This window comes from Giraffa tippelskirchi, chromosome 11, assembly GCF_054371585.1.
Source record: "Giraffa tippelskirchi isolate mGirTip1 chromosome 11, T2T-mGirTip1v1.2.pri, whole genome shotgun sequence".
Taxonomy (NCBI): Eukaryota; Metazoa; Chordata; class Mammalia; order Artiodactyla; family Giraffidae; genus Giraffa; species Giraffa tippelskirchi.
The window spans coordinates 148,655,181-148,678,893 of NC_137285.1; the positions used below are offsets into that span (position 1 = coordinate 148,655,181).

The 23,713-nt window shown below is 45.9% G+C and overlaps 2 long non-coding RNA genes and 1 pseudogene across 2 annotated transcripts; 1 reads left to right on the forward strand and 2 right to left on the reverse strand.

The window, feature by feature from the left end:
- Positions 1 to 794: 794 nt before the first annotated feature.
- Positions 795 to 8,981, reverse strand: LOC145525586 (uncharacterized). The gene is made up of 2 exons (XR_014068309.1): positions 8,867 to 8,981; positions 795 to 4,919 (listed from the first exon to the last, which is right to left on the reverse strand). It is a non-coding gene; the product is annotated as an uncharacterized LOC145525586 (long non-coding RNA).
- An 11-nt stretch (positions 8,982 to 8,992) lies between these two features.
- Positions 8,993 to 23,608, forward strand: LOC145525585 (uncharacterized). Its single transcript, XR_014068308.1, has 2 exons — positions 8,993 to 9,063; positions 23,047 to 23,608. It is a non-coding gene; the product is annotated as an uncharacterized LOC145525585 (long non-coding RNA).
- LOC145526648 (olfactory receptor 5B21-like) lies at positions 18,808 to 19,788 on the reverse strand (annotated as a pseudogene).
- Positions 23,609 to 23,713: the final 105 nt, after the last annotated feature.

Here is a 23,713-nt window from a genome sequence, read left to right on the forward strand (position 1 = left end):
CCCTGGTCGTGATAGAGCCGTCGTGGAGAGGTCGGCAGGTGGCGTGCAGCGGTCGTAGGCCACGGAAGCCCGCAGGAAGCCCTCAGCTGTCGCATGCATCACAGAGAAGGTCATCTGGAGCACGCAACCCTTGAAGGAGATGGACCTGTCAGAGGCCAGGAAGTCGACCAGCAGCTTGGGTGTGACCACAGAGGAGTAACAGATATCAAGAAAAGAGAGGACGCTGAGAAAGAAGTACACGGGACTATGGAGGCGGGAGTCTGTGAAGATGAGCGCATCATGCCCAGGTTGCCCACCACGGTCATGACATAGATGAGCAGGAAGCCTCCAAAGAGAAGCTTCTGGAGGTCGGGGTCATTGGAGAACCCCAGCAAGGTGAACCGGGTGACTGGGGTGTAGTTTCCAGTGGCAAAGGCTAGTTCTCCAGGCATCATCTGCAGAGGTGACAACTAATCATCACTCAGACGCTTACTACTTCCATAAGTTTGAGCAATTCACTTAGGGAGACTCAGTTTTCCTAACTGTAGAACAGGGGATCTATTCTAACCTATTTCATGAGGTTTTTGTAAGGATTCAGTTGGAGCATGCATGTAAATTATATAGCAGAACTAAATTTGTGTTGATAATAATAATATTGCTATTCTTCCTTCCTCTCCTCAATGTAATTACTGACTCTACAAATAATCTTTATTTTCTGTTTGGTTTCATGAAGGGAGTTATAACTACCTTTGGGGGAAAAGACAATCTCCTATCCCTAGACTACTTAAGTAATACGCTCACTTTACATTTGGTAGTTTTTCTTTTTTTTTTACATATTTTTGCTGACTATGTCCGCCCGTGCAGGCACCATGAGGAGGAACACCAGGCGAGCGTGAGTCTTCTACAAGATGCATGAGGGTGTCGTGCTCTAGTGGACGGGACACGGGCTGTGGAGACAGACAGACCTGAGTCTTCATTCTGACTCGCCTCTAACTGGTTGCGTCTCCTTGGATAAGCTGTATCTTTGAGTCTTATTTTTCTTACCTGTGAAACAGAGAACATGTATCTACTCAGGACTGCCCTGTGGCCTAGATGAAATGAATGAATGGAAAAGCTCTGAATGTCTGGAGCACAGTAAATACTCAAGAAAGGTGAGGTCCCTTCCCCATTCTCTTGTGCCTGTATCTACACGTGTAGGTCACAGGACGCAGCACCGAAAGTCAGCGTCCTGGCGGTGTGGCAGAATCCGGTCACAGGACTCAGCCTGGAAGCTTCCGGCCCCGTCTTCCTGCTTCTTCACCAGCTGCCCTCGGTGTTTTCATACTCACACTTCCCTTTCTGCTTTCTTGGTTGAAGGGCTTAATTTTGCCCAAATGAAAATATCCACGAGTCTCTGGTCCACAAAGAATATCAGTGGTTTTCTTTTTCTCTCAAGACGACAGCCAGATTCCCTTGACACACACAGAAACTCACATAGACACACACAGACACTCACATAGACACACACACACACACTCACACACACACTCACACACACACACAACACTCACACACACTCATACACACACACAACACACACACACACTCATACACACACTCACCCACACCCCCACACAATACACACACACTCATACACACACACCCACACACACTCAGTCATACACACACACTCATACACACATTCACACACACACTCACACACACACACTCACACACACTCACGCACAGACACTCACACACATACATTCATACACTCACACACAGTCATACACACTCACACACTCATACATACACATTCATACACACACAACACTCACACACACTCACACCCACCCACACACACTCACACACACTCATACACACACTCACACACCCACTCACACACTCATACACACACACACAACACTCACACACAACACACACACTCACACACACCCCCACACACAACACTCACACACTCATACACACACACAATCACACACAACACACACACTCATACACACACTCACACATTCATACACTCACACACACAGACACACACACTAACATATTCATACACTCACACACTCACACACTCTCTCACACACACTCATACACACACACTCATACACACATTCACACACACACTCACACACACTCACACTCACACACACACAGTCATACTCACACACTCACACACACTCTCACACACACTCACACACACACACACAGTCATACTCACACACTCACACACACATACACACTCTCTCTCGCACACACACACTCACACACACACGCGCTCACACCCACACACACACCCTCACACACCACAGAGTCATCCAGCTCTGGGTTTAGGCTGAGCGCCTCCATCCTGCTCCCCAGTAGGTGAGGTCTCTGGTACCCCTCTCTCACCATCTCCCCCCGGTGCAGACAGACTAACTACTCCTTCCGTCCCGACTCCCAGAGGAGCACGGGAGTCCTTCCGAGGCCCATCTATAATAACCCTCACTGATGATGACCTTGACTGACAGCTTTGCAGATGGACCTGAGGTTCTCAGCTAGTGAAGAGCCCGCGATGTCCTCCCGCAGCCCTGCTAGCCAGCCTCCCCTCAGCCAGCTGAATTCGCTGCTGTGCGCTGCTGCAATCTGGAGGTTGAACTTGACTCACACGGGTATTTAGAATTGCCTAACAGGGCTTTGCCACTGTTTCCAAGACTTTTATTTCCCCCCTACTGGGTTGTTTTGCTTCTCTATCACACTGTAACTTCTGAAAGCAGAGACTGTTCTAAGTTTTGTATCAAGAGGATAGTAAATATTTGAACAGTTACAGTTATGCAAGAATATTTGAACAATTGAGGTTGTTCAACAGTATTTAAACAACTACTGGTCAAAATAGCATAAAGCATGACTTTGACCATTTAGGATCTTGAAATAATGTTGAAAGACAAACTGACTCCTGTGACTCAGGAGTGAAGGTGCCTGTGAGGAACCTTTGTAGTGACCAGCGAGGGCTTCAGAAAGAGAAGGGACGGGGCTGGACCTTGACAGATGAGGAAGGTGGAGCCTTGTGGAAGAGACGAGGGTGTGCGACAGCCTGGACGTGGGGACTGATCTCCTCTGTAAACATTTACTGGACAAAAAATGCATTGCAAAGACAGTCTGAGCTTCAGCCTCCTCAGTTTCCGTGAGGTAGAAGACAGTGTGTGTCAGCATACTTAGCACACTCCTGGAAACAGGGTAACACATTAGCTTTCATGCCACTCCAAGTTAGAGTAGGAACATGTAGTGGGTGGGAGCTAGACGAGGTTTCTGGGGACCCCTGAATGCAGAGGGGTCTCAGGAAGTGCTTAGAGGCTGGCAGAGCAGGGAATGAGGTGCGTCCATATTTGGGGGGAGAGGAAGGAGAAGAGAACAGGCGACCTCAGCTCTCTGAACCAGCTCTGGTGGGTGGAACTCAGTAGGACTTCCGATGGACAATCACCCACCTTAGCGGACGGTGCTCCCCACCTGGCACATCTCAGCGGGAACTCAAGGTCCTCCCCACCAGGCACGTGGGGGATTCCAAGACTCACTTCCACTCCAGCCCGTGTCTTTGGGGTTCTCTCTAGAGCTGTTTCTGGATTCAGAGCTGATGACGGGGCGCACGGCTCAGGTGAACAGAGAGCGGCCCTCAGGACTGAAGCTGAGGACGCCTCCGGTCCTGCCAGTTTATCAGGCTGGCTCTGCCCTCTCGTGATCGCAGGTGCTGTGGCGGCTCAGAGCTCTGGGGAGGCCCTGACACACACCCGGGTCCATATCCCCTCCTGGGATCCCGGGAGGCTCAGTCTCAGGGCAGAAGGGATGACCCCCTGCAGAATTTGGTCACTTGCTTTGGTCTTGAGGCAGAGGAAGGTTAGGGTCTCTTTGAGGAGTTGGCACTTATGGTTCCATCTTGGCTGCAGGGAGACTCAGTAGGAGAGGTAGGAGCCATCCTACCTCCTCCCTGGACTCTGAATTCTGGGTGAAGAGACGTTATCTTGCCCCCTTGGGGGCTTGCTGGAATCTGGAGGCCAGTTTGCCCAGCTATTCTGACTAAGGACCCAGGGGACTTTGCTGGACACTGAGGACCTGCCCTGGGCTCCAGCACTGGAGGGCGAGTCGGTGACGCTGAGCTCTCACGGAGTGTGAGTCTAGGGCCGGGTCAGGCCGGGCTGAGTCCCTTTCCTTGCTGTTCCTGTGTCCCAGCCGTGATGTAGCCCTGGGGCGTGTGGGCACCCTGGGGCAGGTGTCCTGGGGCCTGACCCCCTCTAGGAAGCTCTCCTGGCTTCAGCCACCAGGAACTCATCTAAGGAGATGCTGGGAGCCTTGTTAACAGAATGGGTGGTTTATTTATATTAGCAATTAAAAAATTGTATTTTTAGAACTGAAGCTACTTTTTAAGCACAGGAAATGCCAAGGGGCATAAGGAGGAGCCAAGGGAATGGTTAACCAGGAGCAAAAATGCACACGGATCATCTCCCAGGCGTGGCTTTTCCCCCTCTTTAACTGTGTTTGTGGGAGCAGGGGAGAGGGCCCCCTCTCTACTTGTCAGCTGACCCTGCTCCCCTGAGCCTGTCCCTTGATGGCTCAGCTGGGGCTCCTGGAGTGGGGGTGGTGGAGGTTCTGGAATCACGAGGGTTTGAGCTGAGGGGAAGTACTGAGCACGTGACCGAGCAGCTCTCAGCTGAGATGCGGTGGTTCCACTCTGCTCCGAGTCAGGCCTGGATTTCTCAGTGGGAGGACCAGGTGCTAGGGCATCAGCAAAGTCTAGGCAACAACATCAAATAAAGGTCACATATGGTCATTAAAGAGGACGAGGTGGCTGGACGGCATCACTGACTCAACGGACATGAGTTTGAGCAAGCTCCGGAAGATGGTGAAGGACAGGGAGGCCTGGCGTGCTGCAGTCCATGGGGTCCAAAGAGTTGGACACGACTGAGTGACTGAAGAACAACAACAAATGGTCATTAAAATAAAGTCCAGGAAAAGATACACATAAGGATTCTGGAATTTTCTTTAAGATTATCTGGGTGGATGCATAGGGAAAAATAAAGAACATAAAGAACATATTTTGGAGAGAATTGACAAGTCTAAATATGAACTGTGGATTAGATGTCAAAACCATATCGCTGCAAGGCGTCCAAGTTTTGATAACTCTATGGGGCATTCCTAGGAACTGCTCATTAAAGTGTCTAGTGATAATGGTTTTGAATGAGTTATATATATTAATATTTTATGTGGAGTAGGAAATGGCAACCAACTCCAGTATTCTTACCTGGAAAATCCCATGACAGGGGAGCCTGGCAGGCTACAGTCCAGAGGATTGCGAAGAGTTGGACATGACTGAGCACACACATGCATGCATTAATATATTATGTATTTATTAGGTACATATATGTATACAAATGGGGCAAAAATAAAGAATTGGTGAGTCTAAAGGGTATATGTAGTGTGGTTTAATCTCTAAGTCGTGTCCGACTCTTGCCCCACCGCCAGGCTCCTCTGTCCGTGGGATTTCCCAGGCAAAAACACTGGAGTGGGTTGCCATTTCCTTCTCCAGGGGATCTTCCCTGCCCAGGAATTGAAACTGGGTGTCCTGCATTGCAGGCAGATTCATTACGACTGAGCTAGAAGGGAAGCCGGTATTATTCTTGCAGCTTAAAAAGTTATGTTAAAATACATTACAATTATAAAATAAGTTATATTAAAAGTTAAAATCTGAGTGGGAGGAGTGCTGATGGGAGAAATGCTAAAATTGTTAACTGCTCAAATTGGATAAGAAGTAAATCTGAATTAATTTATCATACTATCTGCTTTGTATGTGTTTGAACCTTTGAACCCTAGTTGTATTTTTCAAGCTGAAATCCACTTACGGCACATGTGACGTATCATCTTTTTTTGTGCCAGTTTAAGGTGTATAGCATGCTAATTCGATACTTTTATGTATAGTTGCCATTGCAATGATAATTAGCACCTCTATTGTCATATAATTATTATCTCTTTTTAGTGGTTGGATTAATGAAGATCTAGTCTCTTAGGCTTCCCTGGTGGCTCAGGCGGTGAAGAATTTGCCTGCCGAGGCAGGAGACCCGGGTTCTATCCCTGGGTGGGGAACATCCCCTGGGGAAGGGCATGGCAACCAACCCCAGTGTTCTTGCCTGGAGCATTCCATGGACAGGGGAGCCTGGTGAGCTGCAGTCCACAGTGTTGCAAAGAGTTGGACATGGCTGAGTGACTGACACAGACACACACTCAGTCTCTTAGAAAGTTTGATGACTGTAAAAGCATTGTCTGGGTTCGCTGGTGTTACGTTTACTCTCTAGGACTTTCTATTTGGTGCACGTTTGTGCCCTTAGCAGCGTCAGACCCGCCTCACACTCCCCAGTGCCTGGCAGCCACCGTTTTACTCTGTTTTTACGAGTTCAGATTTTTTTAGATTCTTCATGTAAGTGGTATCACGTGATATTTGTGTGTCTCTGACTTCTCCCTGAGCTTCCTGCTCTCAGGGTCCATCCACGTTGCTGCAAATGGCAGGGTGGCCTTTCTCATGGCTGCAGACCATCCCGTTGAGCACACACACCACGCGCTCTGTATCCGTTCATCGGGTGATGGACATTCCGGTTGTTTCCATACGTGGCTATCCTGAGTGATGCCGCCATAAACATGGGAGTGCGTATTAATACTAATTTTAAAGAGCTTTGAAGCACCACAGAAAAATCAAAACTTTCTTGCAATTCTTTTCACTCCATTTACAGCTCAAAATTCATAAGTAGAGTGAAGTAAAGAAAATAATTTTTTCCGTAGTTATCTTACAGACAACAAAACTGATATTCAAAGAACGGACGTTTCCTACCCAAGGTCACGCAGCTAGTTAGTGTTGGACTCAAAGCTTTAACCCATGTCTCCTGGGCCCCAAGTGTACAATCTTTAGACAAAGCCTCCATCCTCTTAAATGGTGTGGGATCAGTAATTGGGATTAACGCGTGCACAGTACTTTCTATCTTGCCCTAAAGGTTGCTTAGGTACTTTACTGCTTCGCTTTTGGGGAAACTTAAAAAAAACCCAGAGACTGACGTGATACCCTATGTCCACTATTTTGGCTTAGTAACTGTAGATGTTTTTGCTATATACGCTTCAGATCTTTTCACAAAAATTTTATTTATTTTGTACTTTTATTTCTTTCTTTACTTTTGGCTGTGTTGGGTCTTCGTTGGTGCTGGGCCTTTCCCCAGCTACAGCGAGCAGGAGCTAGTCGTCCCTGTGGCACACGGCTGCTTACTGTGGAGGCTTCTCTTGTCGGGGAGCGCCGGCCCCGGGCACAAGGACTTGAGCAGGTGCAGCTCCCGGGCTCCAGCAAGCGGGCTCAGGCGTTGCGGCGGGCGGACACGCTTAACTGCTGCACGGCCCATGGGAACCTCCTGGGCCAGGGATCGAACCCGTGTCTCCCGCACTGGCAGGCAGATTCCTTACCACTGAGCCACCAGGGAAGGCCCTTCAGATTTTTTTTTTAATTTATTTTTAACTGGATGATAATTGCTTTATCATGTGTTGGTTTCTGCCATACATCACAGATCTCTCTCTCTTTTTTTTAATCAGAGAAATAATACATTAAAGGTCATCGAATCCCCATGTGATCTATCCTAGTTCCATGTCTCTCTTTCTTTAGAGACAACCATTATCATAGGCTTGGCTTGTATCCTTCAGTTTATGAAAACAAAGTTTTCAAAAACTGAAAACTGTGACTCCCACAAATGTAAGAAAGAAAGAGAAGTCGCTCAGTCGTGTCCGACTCTTTGCGATCCCGTGGACTGTAGCCTACCAGGCTCCTCCATCCATGGGATTCTCCAGGCAAGAATACTGGAGTGGTTTGCCATTTCCTTCTCCAGGGGATCTTCCCGACCCAGGGATCGAACCCAGGTCTCCCGCATTGGAGGCAGACGCTTTAACCTCAGAGCCACCAGGGAAGTCCAAAATGTAAGAGAAACACATCAAAGAGATTATACAATTTATCAAGGAAGAAAACAGTAAGCTATTAAGGCTAATTCAAGGAACATTTGAAAGATAACTATAGGCAGTAAACAATAAATTTAATAAAAGAAACTTTATCAACTTAATGAAAGAGAGTTAGAATGTAGAGAAGATTGTTGGGTTAGATATCCAAGTGGTTCTTGAGCTATATGGCAGTAAACTATAAACTTTGGGGTTATATTTTTCTGCAAGATAGAAATTGTTTCCATTTCTACTGGACAAAAAATCTATAAATAATACATCACTCTACTAAGTCTGGAACTTTAATCAACAGTGAACAACCAAACCAGGTTCATTTTCCTAAATAAATCCTTGGCCGCCCAGGGATTTAGAGAAAGCCTCGGAATGACACTGAAAAGACGTGCTACTCACCTTTGCCCAGTATTTCCAAGGTTTGGATAATTTTTCTGAGCAAATCTGTATTGCTCTATTTTAGTGCAGTTGTGAATCCGCAGATAATAATAGTAGGTAGTAATTATTGAGCATTTATGTGTGCCAAGCAGTGTCTTAAGTGTTTCATTAATACATGTAGTAAGTCTGTTTAGCTCCTCAATACCAATATTAGGTACTATTGCTATTCTCATTTTACAGATGAAAACTCTGAGACACAAATCCCTAAGATCATTCAGCTAGAAAGAGGCAGAACTGTGATCAATCCCAAGCTGTCTGGTGTCATACCATACATATTATTCCTTATCTGCTAGATGGCAAAAGCACTCTCTTTGTCGATTCTGAGCAGTCACAGTTTAACAGTACCCCCCACCCTGCCTCAACATCCACCCGTGCAAATCTACACCATTTAAAGAATATTGCTAAAACAGACACGTATTTATGCACTGTTTATCTTAAAATAGAAACTTACAAGTATCTTTAATGTGCTTGTGAAGCATCTGACTAATTCTGATTCGGTAGATTTGGGGAAGAGCCTGAGCCTCTGTGCTTCTATCTCCCAGGTGACACAGATGCTGGTGTTCCAAAGATTATGCATCGAGCATATGACCTAAGAACATTCCTGTGTTCCTCTCTCTAATTTCACCCACTTTTTCACCCCAACAAGAGGTAAGCACTATCCCAAATTTTGTGTAATCACTCCTTGCTTTATTTTAAATATCTTTACCATCAGTGAATACAGTTCTAAATATTATAATGGTTTAACAGTCATTACAGAATATTGGCTGTGTTCCTTATGTTGTTCAATGCATCCTTGAGTATTTTACACTCACAAGTTTGTACCACCCACTCTCCCACCCCATGGTAACCCTTGCCGCCCTATCCCAGTGGTAACCACTAGCTTGTTCTCGGTCTGTATCTGTGAGTCTGCTACTTTTTTGTTATATTCACTAGTTTGTTGTATTTTTTAGATTCCACATAAAAGTGATACTGTATAGTATTTATCTTTCTCTGTCTGACTTATTTCACTTAGCATCAGTTCAGTTCAGTTGCTCAGTTGTGTCCAACTCTTTGAGACCCTATGGACTGCAGCATGCCAGGCCTCCCTGTCCATCGCCAACTCCCGGAGTTTACTCAAACTCACGTCCATTGAGTCGGAGATGCCATCCAACCATCTCATCCTCTGTCGTCCCCTTCTCCTCCTGCCTTCAATCTTTCCTAGCACCAGGGTCTTTTCAAATGAGTCAGCTCTTTGCATCAGGTGGCCAAAGTATTGGAGCTTCAGCTTCAACGTCAGTCCTTCCAGTGAATATTCAGGACTGATTTCTCTCAGGATGGACTGGTTGGATCTCCTAGATGTCCAAGGGACTCTCAAGAGTCTTTTCTGACACCACAGCTCAAAAGCATCAATTCTTCAGTGCTCAGCTTTCTTCACAGTCCAACTCTCACATCCATACATGACTAATGGAAAAACCATAGCCTTGACTAGATGGACCTTTGTTGGCAAAGTAATGTCTCTGCTTTTTAATATGCTGTCTAGGTTGGTCATAACTTTTCTTCCAAGGAGTAAGCCTCTTTTAATTTCATGGCTGCAGTCACCATCTGCAGTGATTTTGGAGCCCCCCAAAATAAAGTCAGCCACTGTTTGCACTATTTCCCCATCTATTTGCCATGAAGTGATGGGACCAGATGCCATGATCTCAGTTTTCTGAATGTTGAGCTTTAAGCCAACTTTTTCACTCTCCTCTTTCACTTTCATCAAGAGGCTCTTTAGTTCTTCTTCACTTTCTGCCATAAGGGTGGTGGCATCTGCATATCTGAGGTTATTGATATTTCTCCCGGCAATCTTGATTCCAGCTTGTGCTTCCTCCAGCCCAGCGTTTCTCATGATGTACTCTGCATATAAATTAAATAAGCAGGGTGACAATATACAGCCTTGACGTACTCCTTTTCCTGTTTGGAACCAGTCTGTTGTTCCATGTCCAGTTCTAACTGTTGCTTCCTGACCTGCATTCAGATTTCTCAAGAGGCAGGTCAGGTGGTCTGGGATTCCCATCTCTTAGCATAATACTCTCCAAATCCATACATGTAGCTGCAAGTGGCAAACTTTCCTTCTTTTTCCCTACACAGGCTGTATATATTTATGAGCCCTATATATATAATAAGCCCTATATATATAATAAGCCCTATACACACACACACACACACACACACACACATATATATAACCATTATATGTAAGGCCATAGCCCTGTAGCCACCAGGGAAGCCCTATACATAGGCTCAGTGATAAAAAATCCTCCTGCCAAGGCAGGACATGAGGGTTCAATCCCTGGGTTGGGAAGATCCCCTGGAGATGGAAATGGCAACCCAATCCAATATCCTTACCTGGGAAATTCTGAGCCGGCGGGCCACAGTCCATGGGGTCGCAAAAAAGTTGAAACATGACTTAGTGACTAAATGAAAGAGCAACATATACATGTACATATATATATGTACATATAGCACACACACATGCCGCCTTCTTCTTTATCCATTTGTCTGTTGATGGGCACTTAGGGAGCTTCCATACCTTGGCAACTGTGAGTAACACTGCCGTGAACAACGGACGCAGGTATTTTTTCAAAACAGTGGTTTTGTTTCTTGTAGCTGTGTACCTCGGAGTGGAATTGCTAGATCCTGATCTGTTTTCACACTTTACAACGATGGGGCAATAACATGAGTGATCTTCTGTTACTTCCTTATTTCATTCAACCTTATGTTTTAGAGACATGTTTATCTTGATGTACAGACCTGTAGTCCATTTATTTTTGCTACCATTTAGTTTCTGTTATGAATAAGCTCTGTTTTATTCATCCGTTCCGACAGATGACAGATGTTTGTGTTGTTGTCACATTTCTGCTATGAGAAGCAGTGCTGCTTTAAGCATTTCTGGTATACGTTTTATAATGAAAATGTATAAGAATTTCTCCTGATTATATGCCTACTCATAGAATTGCTGAATCATAGTGTATGTACATGTTCAACATTTCAGTTCAGTTCACTCAGTCCTGTCCGACTCTTTGAGACCCCATGAACCGCAGCACGCCAGGCCTCCCTGTCCATCACCAACTCCTGGAGTCCACCCAAACCCATGTCCATCGAGTCAGTGATGCCATCCAACCATCTCATCCTCTGTCGTCCCCTTCTCCTCCCGCCTTCAATCTTTCCCAGCATCAGGGTCTATTCACATGAGTCAGTTCTTCCCATCAAGTGGCCAAAATATTGGAGTTTCAGCTTCAGCATCAGTCCTTCCAATGAACACCCAGGACTGATTTCCTTTAGGATGGACTGGTTGGATCTCTTTGCTGTCCAAGGGACTCTCAAGAGTCTTCTCCAAACACCACAGCTCAAAAGCATCAATTCTTCAGTGCTCAGCTTTCTTTAGAGTCCAACTCTCACATCTATACATGACCACTGCAAAAACCATAGCTTTGACTAGACGGACTTTTTGTCGGGAAAGTAATGTCTCTGCTTGTTAATATGCTGTCTAGGTTGGTCATAACTTTTCTTCCAAGGAGCAAGCGACTTCTAATTTCATGGCTGCAGTCACCATCCGCAGTGATTTTGGAGCCCAAGAAAAGAAAGTGTCTCACTGTTTCCATTGTTTCCCCATCTATTTTCCATGAAGTGATGGGACCAGATGCCATGATCTTAGTTTCCTGAATGTTGAGCTTTAAGCCAACTTTGTCACTCTCCTCTTTCACTTTCATCAAGAGGCTCTTTAGTTCTATGCTTTCTGCCATAAGGGTGGTGTCATCTGCATATCTGAGGTTGTTGATATTTCTCCCGGCAATCTTGATTCCAGCTTGTGCTTTATCCAGCCCAGCATTTCTCATGATGTACTCTGCATATAAGTTAAATAAGCAAGGTGACAATATATAGCCTTGATATACTGCTTTCCCAATTTGGAACCAGACTGCTGTTCCATGTCCAGTTCTAACTGTTGCTTGCTGAACTGCATACAGATTTCTCAGGAGGCAGGTCAGGTGGTCTTGGATTCCCATCTCTTGAAGAATTTTCCACAGTTTGTTGTGATCTACACAGTCAAAGGCTTTGGCATAGTCAATAAAGCAGCAATAGATGTTTTTCTGGAACTCTCTTGCTTTTTCAATGATCCAGCAGATGTTGGCAATTTGGTGTCTGGTTCCTCTGCCTTTTCTAAATCCAGCTTGAATATCTGGAAGTTCACAGTTCACGTACTGTTGAAGCCTGGCTTGGAGAATTTTGAGCATTACTTTGCTAGCCTGTGAGATGAGTGCAGTTGTGCAGTAGTTTGAACATTCTTTGGCATTGCCTTTCCTTGGGATTGGAATGAAAACTGACCTTTTCCAGTCCTGTGGCCACTGCTGAGTTTTCCAAATTTGCTGGCATATTGAGTGCAGCACTTTCACAGCATCATCTTTTAGGATTTGAAATAGCTCAACTGGAATTCCGTCACCTCCCCTAGCTTTGTTTGTAGTGATGCTTCCTAAGGCCCACTTGACTTCACATTCCAGGATGTCTGGCTCTAGGTGAGTGATCACACCATCGTGGTTATCTGGGTCATGAAGATTTTTTTTTGTATAGTTGTTCTGTGTATTCTTGCCACCTCTTAACATCTTCTGCTTCTCTTAGGTCCACACCATTTCTGTCCTTTATTGTGCCCATCTTTGCATGAAATATTCCCTTGGTATCTCTAATTTTCTTGAAGAGATCTCCAGTCTTTCTCATTCTATTATTTTCCTCTATTTCTTTGCACTGATTGCTGAGGAAGGCTTGCTTATCTCTCCTTGCTATTCTTTGGAACTCTGCATTCAAATGGATATATCTTTCCTTTTCTCCTTTGCCTTTCACTTCTCTTCTTTTCTCAGCTATTTGTAAGGCCTCCTCAGACAACCATTTTGCCTTTTTGCATTTCTTTTCTGTGGTGATGGTCTTGATCACTGCCTCTTAAACAGTGTCACAAACCTCTGTCCATAGTTCTTCAGGCACTCTGTCTATCATATCTAATCCCTTGAATCTATTTGTCACTTCCACTGTATAATCGTAAGGGATTTGATTTAGGTCATACCTGAATGGTCTAGTGGTTTTCCCTACTTTCTTCAATTTAAGTCTGAATTTGGCAATAAGGAGTTCATGATCTGAGCCACAGTCAGCTCCCAGTCTTGTTTTTGCTGACGGTATAGAACTTCTCCATCTTTGTCTGCAAAGAATATAATCAATCTGATTTCAGTATTGACCCTCTGGTGACATCCATGAGTAGAGTCTTCTCTTGTGTTGTTGGAAGAGGGTGTTTGCTATGACCAGTGGGTTCTCTTGGCAAAACTCTGTTAGCCTTTGACCTGCTTCGTTTGGTATTCCAAGGCCAAATTTGCCTGTTACTCCAGGTAGCTCTTGACTTCTTACTTTTGTATTCCAGTCCCCTATAATGAAAAGGACATCTTTTTTGGGTGTTAGTTCTAGAAGGTCATGTAGGTCTTCATAGAAGTGTTCAACTTCATCTTCTTCAGCATTACTGGTTGGGCCATAGACTTGGATTACTGTGATATTGAATGGTTTGTCTTGGAGAAGAACAGAGATCATTCTGTCATTTTTGAGATTGCATCCAAGTACTGCATTTTGGACTCTTTTGTTGACTACGATGGCTACACCATTTCTTCTTAGGGATTCTTGCCCACAGCAGTAGATATAATGGTCATCTTAGTTAAATTCACCCATTCCAGTCCATTTTAGTTCGCTGATTCCCAAAATGTCGATATTCACTCTTGCCATCTCCTGTTTGACCACTTTCAACTTGCCTTGATTCATGGACCTAACATTCCAGGTTCCTAGGCATTATTGTTCTTTACAGCATCGGACTTTACTTCCATCACCAGTCACATCCACAACTGGATGTTGTTTTTGCTTTGTCTCCGTCTCTTCATTCTTTCTGGAGTTTTCTCCAATCTCCGTTAGCATATTGGGCACCTACCGACCTGGGGAGTTCATCTTTCTGTGTCCTATCTTTTTGCCTTTCATACTGTTCATGGGATTCTCAAGGCAAGAATACTGAAGTGGTTTGCCATGCCCTTCTCCAGTGGACCACGTTTTGTCAGAACTCTCCACCGTGACCGATCTGTCTTGGGTGGCCCCACACGGCATGGCTCATAGTTTCATTGAGTTAGACAAGGTTGTGGTCCATGGGATCAGATTGGCTACTTTTCTGTGATTGTGGTTTTCAGTCTGTCTGCCCTCTGATGGAGAAGGATAAGAGGCTCATGGAAGCTTCCTGATGGGAGAGACTGACTGAGGGGGAAACTGGGTCTTGTTCTGATGGGCGGGGCCATGCTCAGTAAATCTTCAATCCAATTTTCTGTTGATGGGCGGGGCTCTGTTCCCTGCCTGTTATTTGACCTGAGTCTAAACTATGGTGGAGGTAATGCAGATAATGGCGACCTCCTTCAAAAGGTCCCATGCATCCACTGGCCCCCAATGCTGCAGCAGGCCATCAGTGACCCACACCTCAGACAGAGACTCCTGGACACTCACGGGCAAGTCTGGGCCAGTCTCTTGCGGGGTCACTGCCCCTTTCTCCTGGGTCCTGGTGCACGCGGTTCTTTTGTGCCCTCCAAGTGTCTGTTTCCAAGTCCTGTGTAAGTTCTGGCAGCTCTATGGTGGGGTTCATGGTGCCCTCCTCCAAGAGGGCTTATGCCATCCCCAGGTCTGCTGCACCCTGAGCCCCTGCCCCTGCGGCAGACCACCGCTGACCCGGACCTCCACAGGAGACGCTCAGACACAGTTCTGGCTCAGTCTCTGTGGGGTCTCTGGGTCCTGGTGCAGACAAGGTTTGTTTGAGCCCTCCGAGAGTGTCTGGCGGGTTTGGGGTTTGATTCTAAACACGATTTTGCCCCTCCTACCGTCTTGCTGGGGCTTCTCCTTTGCTCTTGGATGTGGGGTATCTTTTTTTGGTGGGATCCAGCCTTCTCCTGTCAACGGTTGCTCAGTAGCGAGCTGTAATTTTGGTGTTCTTGCAGGAGAAGATGAGCGCATGTCCTTCTACTCTGTCATTTTGGAGTCTCCCTTGCAGGTCAGGAAGACTGGGGCAACTTTTTAATTTGATACCAAATTGTTCCCCAAAGTGGTCAGTCCGGTTTACAGAGAGAACCATCACAGATTCGGATCTGTAGTTCTGGGGTGGGGTCCCAGATTCTCCATTTCTCAAAAGCTCTCAGGTGATGACGATGCTACTGGTCCAAGGAAAACAAGCATCTAGAGGCCCATCCATTCACTTACCGAGAATATTTATGAAGTGTCTATAATGGGTCAGGCAGTGTACTAGACATTGAGCATACAATGGTGAATGAGACAGGACACCACTTTGCCACTCCTCAGGTTGAAAGTATAAATATTTGTTCAACATTTGTATTGTTGACGTGGATAGCAACTGATGGTCTATTATTTTAAAATTGTACCATAGAGTCGTATTACTTGCCCGTTTAACTTGTATTTTCTGTTTTCTGACTTTCATGCTTTCAAAATGCTTTTCTTTTTGTGGTTTCTTATTCTCTCTTGAGGAATTCAGGTGTTTGTACGGACCCAATCCTGGATGATACATTACAGGGTTTAAACTTAGATAAAGTCCCTCTTAGTAAGTATTGCTGAATTGTGCCTTAATTTTGGTTTATTTATATATTTTCCTTTATCACTGAGTCTTCATTTATTTTTTCTAATGTCTTTTCTTTTTTTTGTTAAATTGGAGTGTAATTGCTTTACCGTGTTGTATTATTTTCTGCTGAACAGCAATGTGTAGCTACTGGTATCCATACACCCCTCCTTCCTGAGCCCCCCACCCTCCCTCCCCTCTAGGTCATCACAGAGTGTGAGCTGAGCTCTGTCTGCTACACAGCAGCTTCTCACCAGCTATCTATTTTACAAATGGTAATGTGTGCTTCAGTGTAGAATGGACAGGGCTATTAACCGAGGCTTGGACTTCATTATGTTTAAGAGCCTCAGAACAAAAAAGTACTCATTAGAGCCTTCATTGGTATTCAGTTGTATTCTTGGCCTTTAGTATGTATTTATTATATAATTTTAAGGAAATTTGCCCCACTGACAATATTTTATTTCTAGTTAAATTTAAATTTTGCATATATACTGTTCCATTTAAGCCTTGTCTAAGAAGCATGTGCATCCCAGGTGGCTCAGTGGTAGAGAATCTGCCTGCCAATGTAGGAAACGCAAGTTCGATCCCTGCGTGGGGAAGATCCCCTGGGGGAGGAAATGGCAACCCACTCCAGTATCCTTGCCTGGAGAATCCCATGGGCAGAGGAGCCTGGCGGGCTACAGTTCACGGGGTCACAGAGTCAGACATGACTTAGTGACTAAACAACAACAGCGTATGCATGTCATGTGCTATAGTTTTAGAGTTCAAGAGAACTATGACCTCCAAATTCAGGCAACAGTCAGCTAGCTGGTCTCAGAGTTAGTTTTACTGCTTGTTAGTTTTACTATCACGAACTTAGAGTGTGATTCAAAAAAGATTCAACCGAGGTAGTTCAGCACAGGCAAAGGATGTTTAAATATTTCCACCCTAAGAAACAGGCTTCCCTGGTAGCTCAGCTGGTAAAGAATCTGCCTGGAATTCAGGAAACCCTGGTTTGATTTCTGGGTCAGGAAGATCCCCTGGAGAAGGGATAGGTTACCCACTCCAGTATTCTTGGGCTTCCCTGGTGGCTCAGAGGTAACGAATCCTCTTGCAATGTGGGAAACGTGGGTTCGACCCCTGGATTGGGAAGATCCCCCTGGAGGAGGGCCTGGCAACCCATTCCAGTATCCTTCCCTGGGGAATCTCCATGGACAGAGGAGCCTGGCAGGCTACAGTCCATGGGGTCACAAAGAGTTGGACATGATAGAGCAACTAAGCACACACCCTAAGAAACGGTCCACCTCAATTATGTAGAAGCATAAGTTAGCCGGCAATTTATTTCAGATTTAATCTGGTGGTGTTTTAGAACTCCGTACAGAAGATGGTGTAATCAATGGCATAATTGGCCAGTGAGAGACAAAGCTAGGTGTTTATTAAATCTCATTTAGTTTTCCTATGTCTGGACTAAGAAGGTTGTGTTTCCCAGTCTCTTTTGCAGTTATCTTAAAGCCATAAGTGGTTGAACTGATGTGAGCCAACCTCAGGCCAGGTTACTGAAAGCACGCTTCATAACCTTCTTGATTGTTTCCCTCAGTATTAGAATCTTGGCGGGCACTTTGAGGTTGAGATGATGGCACTGTCAAATGAAAAAGGCTCAAAAACTGATGGGTGGATAAAGGTTGCCCTGGAGAGTCCCTGATCTGTCTCCAGTTTAGTGTAGGAAAGAGCCTTTGTGGTGTTGAGTTACCTTGTGGGGTTTATTTGTTTCTGTAGCATAAACTATCCGACTCATACGTGCTCTGGCTATTAATCTAGGCAGGGCCTACCACACTGTGTCGTACCTAATTGCCTCCTGTATATTTTTACAGCTGAGTGAATTAAATTAATTTTTAACATGTCTTTTCACCCTAATGTTCTAGTCCTGACCTTAGTTGCTGACATGTACTAAAAACGTGGTTTATTAGTTAAAGGAATGTAGAACATAGGAGGAATTTAGTAAATATTTATTTTCTGGAGGGATACAAAAGTAAGAAATCTTCATACTTAGCTTTCCTGAAAGGAATTCTTAATGAGTCATTTATAATAATCTTATATAATACTGTGATTGCACTGAGCTCCCTCTCTGTCTCTCACTCACACACGCAGACCCTTGAGAATTCTGAGACACATACATACTTCCGGCTAGAAAACAGATGTATGACAAAAGTGAGGAAAGTTCTCTCTTGATCCTGAAGTTTTCTTTCATGGGCAGCTCAACAAACTGCAGCAACGGTAAGAAGTAAGGACACTTCTGACCTGGTCCTCTTTCTTTCTGGAGCAGGAGGAAAGCATTGAGTCACGGGCACCTACCCCCGTCACTAAATCTGGGGAAAACCAGAAGATTGTGCTGCCCCTGGTCTGAAGTTTCCTGGGAGTCATGATGAGCTGCCAATAAGAGATCATGGTGTAATTGAAATACCTGGTTATGATGTGGAAATCCTGATGCTGAATTCTCATTCTCTCACCAGCTGTGTGGCTTCAGGAAGTTACTTTACTTTTACTGAGTCACATACCCTTCATTTGTAAAATGAGATCATCTCTACACAGCTCCCTCACAAATGGCGGCAAAGATTCAATATGTTAATGGATAGTGAGTTACTTTAAAGCTGCAGTGCTCTGCACGAAGTACGGTATTTGTGTTTCTCTCTTACTTCTACCACCTCCTCCAAAACCAGGCTGCTCTTGGTTAGATCAATTCTTAGTGTGATTTGGAAGATGCTATGCCTTCCTCATTCCAACAGCTTTGCAGGGCTCAGCAGGAAAAAGGTACTGACCTGGAGCTTCCTCTGCAGGGCCTCCTTCACCTCCCTGTTGCGGAGGCTATAGATGACGGGGTTGAGCATGGGGGTTATGATGGTGTGGAAGACAGATACTACCTTGGCACTGGTATCATCAGTGGATCCATGAGGCTGGATGTAGGTGAAAATCACGGTGCTGTAGAAGATGGCAATGGCCAGGAAGTGGGAGGCACACGCGGAGGGGGCCTTCTCCTTCCCAGCGGCTGAGCGCATCCTCCCGATGGCCACCAAGACCAGGCCGTAGGAGGTGAGGATGAGGGCAGCAGGCAGAATGGTAACCAGGGCAGAGAAGACATAGAGGACCACTCCTGCCATGGCTGTGTTGGCACAGGCCAGGCGGAGAAGGGGTTGGATGTCACAGAAGTAGTGCGTACCTGGTTGGGCCCACAGAAAGGCAGGGCAAAGACATTCCCAGCCTCAATAGCAGAATTAGCTCCACCGAAAGCATAGGAAGCAGCCACCAGCTGGAGACAGGTGTCCCTGGTCGTGATAGAGCCGTCGTGGAGAGGTCGGCAGGTGGCGTGCAGCGGTCGTAGGCCACGGAAGCCCGCAGGAAGCTCTCAGCTGTCGCGTGCATCACAAAGAAGGTCATCTGGAGCATGCAACCCTTGAAGGAGATGGACCTGTCAGAGGCCAGAAAGTCGACCAGCAGCTTGGGTGTGACCACAGAGGAGTAACAGATATCAAGAAAAGAGAGGACGCTGAGAAAGAAGTACACGGGACTATGGAGGCGGGAGTCTGTGAAGATGAGCGCATCATGCCCAGGTTGCCCACCACGGTCATGACATAGATGAGCAGGAAGCCTCCAAAGAGAAGCTTCTGGAGGTCGGGGTCATTGGAGAACCCCAGCAAGGTGAACCGGGTGACTGGGGTGTAGTTTCCAGTGGCAAAGGCTAGTTCTCCAGGCATCATCTGCAGAGGTGACAGTTGACTGTCAGTCAGACAGTGTTACTGAGCGTGTCCACCTGTGCAAGGTACAATGAGGAAGAATACCCAGTGGGTATAATCTGCTCCAAGAAGAAATGGGGGGACTTCCTGCTGGTCCAGTGGCTAAGACTTCACATTTCCAATGCAGGGGCTCCGGTTTTGAATCCTGGTCAGGTAACTAGATCCCACAGGCTGCCACTAAGTGTTTCCACGCTGCAGCTAAAGATCAGATACTCCTCACCGAAGACCTGGCACAACCAGACAAATAAACAAACATTTAAAAAAAGAAATAATGGCAAGTATCATGTCCCAGTGGGTAGCACATGGACACTGAAGCCAGATACCCCTGTCTTCATTCTGACTGTGCCACTAACTGCTAGCATCTCTTTGGATAAGCTATATTCATGAGCCTTGTTTTTCTCATCTTTAAAGTAGGGAAAAGAAGTCTACTTCTCAGGGTTGCTCTTTGGTGGAAATGAAAATACAAATCTAAACCCTTTGAGTGTGTGGGACACAGTAGGTTATCAATAAACACGAGGTCCCTTCTCAACTCTGTTGTGTGTGTATGCATAAATAACGCTCGTGACTATTTGACAATGATTTCATTCTATCCTTTTTTCAGAAAGTTATTTGGTGTTGTTTTGGCTGCTCTGGGTCCTGGTTGCTGTGCTCAGGTTTTGTCTGGCTGTGGTGAGTCAGGGGCTGCTCTCTCCTTGCAGTGCGTGGGCTCCTTACGGCAGTGGCTTTCTTTGTGCAGAGCTGGGCTCTAGGCACCAGGCTTCAGAGGGTGTGGTGCTCGTCCTTAGCTGCCCTGGGGCACTTGGAATCTTCCTGAACCGGGGATTGAACCTGTGTCCCCTGCATTGGCAGGCAGATTCTTAACCTCTGGACCCCCAGGGAAGCCCTCATTCTGAACTTTTTAAAAGCAAGATGTAATTCACGTATCATAAAGCTCACTATTTAATGGCGTACAAACCGGTGGTTGTTTGTCTATTCATTACATTGCATAACCAACCACCCCTAATGTTTAATTGCAGAGCAATTTCATCACCAAAGAAAGAAAACTCTGTTAACTATTACCAGTCACCTCTTGTCTTCCCCTTCCCCCAGCCCTTGGCAACAATTAATCTACTTTCTGGCTCTATGAACTGGCCTACTCTAGATATTTCATGTCATAGGATTCACACAATCTGTGGTCTTTGGGGCCTCACTTATTTTTTGCAGGGCTCACCCACGTGTGGCATGTATGACTACTCATTCTATCTTGCTGTTTGACATCCTCCGGGTGCCCCCTCCTCTATACCATAACCGTTTTGTCCTCTGAGAATCCACTGAGTTAACTGTCACCTCGGAGACCAATCAGACTGTAAACGGTGTTTTGGGGCTTCCTTGACTGTCCTCCAGGACGTTTCTCCATCGGAGGACTGGACAGGCTGAGTCCTTTCTTTCCTCCCCACACTTTCCTCTCTCTTCTGTTCCTCAAATTCTTGTTCGTTGAGAGTTTGGGCTAAAGTTATGAAAACCAAGCAGGGACACCTCACCAACCTATTCATCCAAGCCTAGCAGCTTGTATAGAGGACACGGAGGGGAAGCGTTGAACTTGGCAGAAGAACATGCGACAGCCTCATCTTTGTCCCACCTGCTGTGACAGGACAGGGGATGAAGGAAGAGCCGTGGACAGAACGGATGGAGACCTGCTTTCTGGGTCCGGCTCTGGTGCCTGTCGCTTCTCTTACCTTGGGCGAGTCTCCTCTCTCTAGTCCTCTGATCCCTCAACTGCAAAATCAAGGTTGTGCTTAAAAGATATCTGAAGTCAGGCCTGGTGCTGACGATCTGACTGTGAATCAGGGCTTCTTCCCGGAACTTCTTGCCTGGGTACAGATCCTGATGCCAGTGTAGCCCTACACAGCACACAAAGAATCCACCCAGATGTGTCTAGAAAAAGGATTCTCCATAGCTGATTATCGGAGACAATTTTAGGAGAGTCTGACCAGCTCACAAGGATCTATTTAAGTACCTTGTCCACTCATGGCAGTAATCCCTGGCAGACATGTTGTACATGAAGTGGCAGTTTCTGTGAAACCTCGTTAACGTAAATGAATAAATGAACATAAGTAGTTTGATTATGGTGATGTCACTTAATTCACTGAGCTCCTTAGTCAGTGCCGGGAATCACATAGTGATGTGTCATCAAAAATTATTCTTAATTATGCTTTTTATTTTATTTTTAAAAATTTATTTTTCACTGGAGGATACGTGCTTTACCATGCTGTGCTGGTTTCTGCCATACAACACGCATCAGCCACAGGTATACACATGTTGCCTCCGTCTTGAACCTCCCTCTCACCCCGCGCCCCCTGCCAAGCTTCTAGGTGGTCACAGAGCACCAGTCAGCTGTTGCTTTTGAAAGATCCTCGCTCCATTTTGTGGAAAGATTTCCACCTGAGTTAAATATTTTTATAGGCTTATAGTCATTCATTAGCATATATTCATTCATTTTACAAAATCAGTTTGTTTAAATAAAAACAGTCATGGAAGTCATTCACTTTTTCGGCACCTATTTATGAAATCACTTTTCTGTGTGATATCCTGGCTGCTCTGTGGGCTGGTGAAAGGCCGTACACTAAGAGTCGGGATGTTTCCTTTTAAAAGTGGGAGAAGGGCAACTGTGGAAAGGAAGCTGAGAAAGCCTAGCAGCACTTGCCTACAGGTGCGTGTTCAGGGACGTTGTTTTCATAACAGCGTGAACTGCGGTTCTGGAAATTGGTTCCTTTTGGCCCATGAGCTCTTTGGAAAGTCTTCCCTTATCCCCAAAGGAATACCACCCCGGTCTGAAGACGGGAAGGGCTGTCAGTTCCAGGAATCTTGTCTCTTGCCCTGCGGCCTCTCCTTCCTCCCCGAGCTGGTCTCCTGATTCTGGGACGTAAGGAATTCACTGGAACACCCCATGCCCTTCACAGAGCAACCTTGTGTTTATTGCAAAGGTCACAGCATGCATGGCTGGAAGTCAGGGTCCTGGTGGTGTGGTGGAATCCTATCGCATGATTCAGCCTTGAAGTTTAACCTGCACAGTCCTCCTCCTGCCCGGGACTCCTGTTTCTCCACCTGATGCCCCATGTATCTTTCATATGCACACCTCCCTTTCTAACTTTCTTACTTTAGGGGTTTACTTTTGTCCAGATCCAAACGTCCATGAGTCTCTGATCCACAAAGAAAATCAGCATTTTCCTTTTTCTCTCCTAGGAGGACAGCCTGATTGTCGCCCCACTCCACCCCACACAAAGCATCACATGCAGCATCGTGCTCGGGCTGAACTTCATCCTGCTTTCCGGTAAAGGAGGTTTCCGGTCCTCCTCTCCCGCTCCCCCCGTCTTACCATCTGCCCCCGGTCCAGACAGACTACACTCCCTACTAATCGGCCACCCCCGCCCCAAGTCCCAGATGAACGCTGGATTCCTTCAGAGGCACATCTATCAATAGTCCTCAATGACGATGACCGTAACTGACAGCCTCAGAGATGCACCCCGAGGCTCTCAGCTCGTGAAGAGCCTCCAGATGTCCTCCCGCAGCCCTGCTAGCCAGCCTCCCCTCACCCAGCTGACTTCTCTTCCAGTGTGCTGCCGTGATCTGGCAGGTGAGCTTGACTCACACGGACGTATTAACTATTGTTTAACAGGCCTTTGTCAATATTCCCGTGTTTTTCTTTCCCCAACTAGGTTGTTTTTTTCCCCCCATCACACTGTAACTTCTGAAAGCAGAGTCTGTTCTAAGTTTTGTATCGAATGAATAGCAAATATTTGAGCAATGACCGATACCAAAAGCTATTTGAACCATTCCCTTTGTTCAAAAGTATTTAAAGAACTGTTCAGGATAGCATAAAGCCAGGCCTTGGTCATTCAGGATGTTGAAA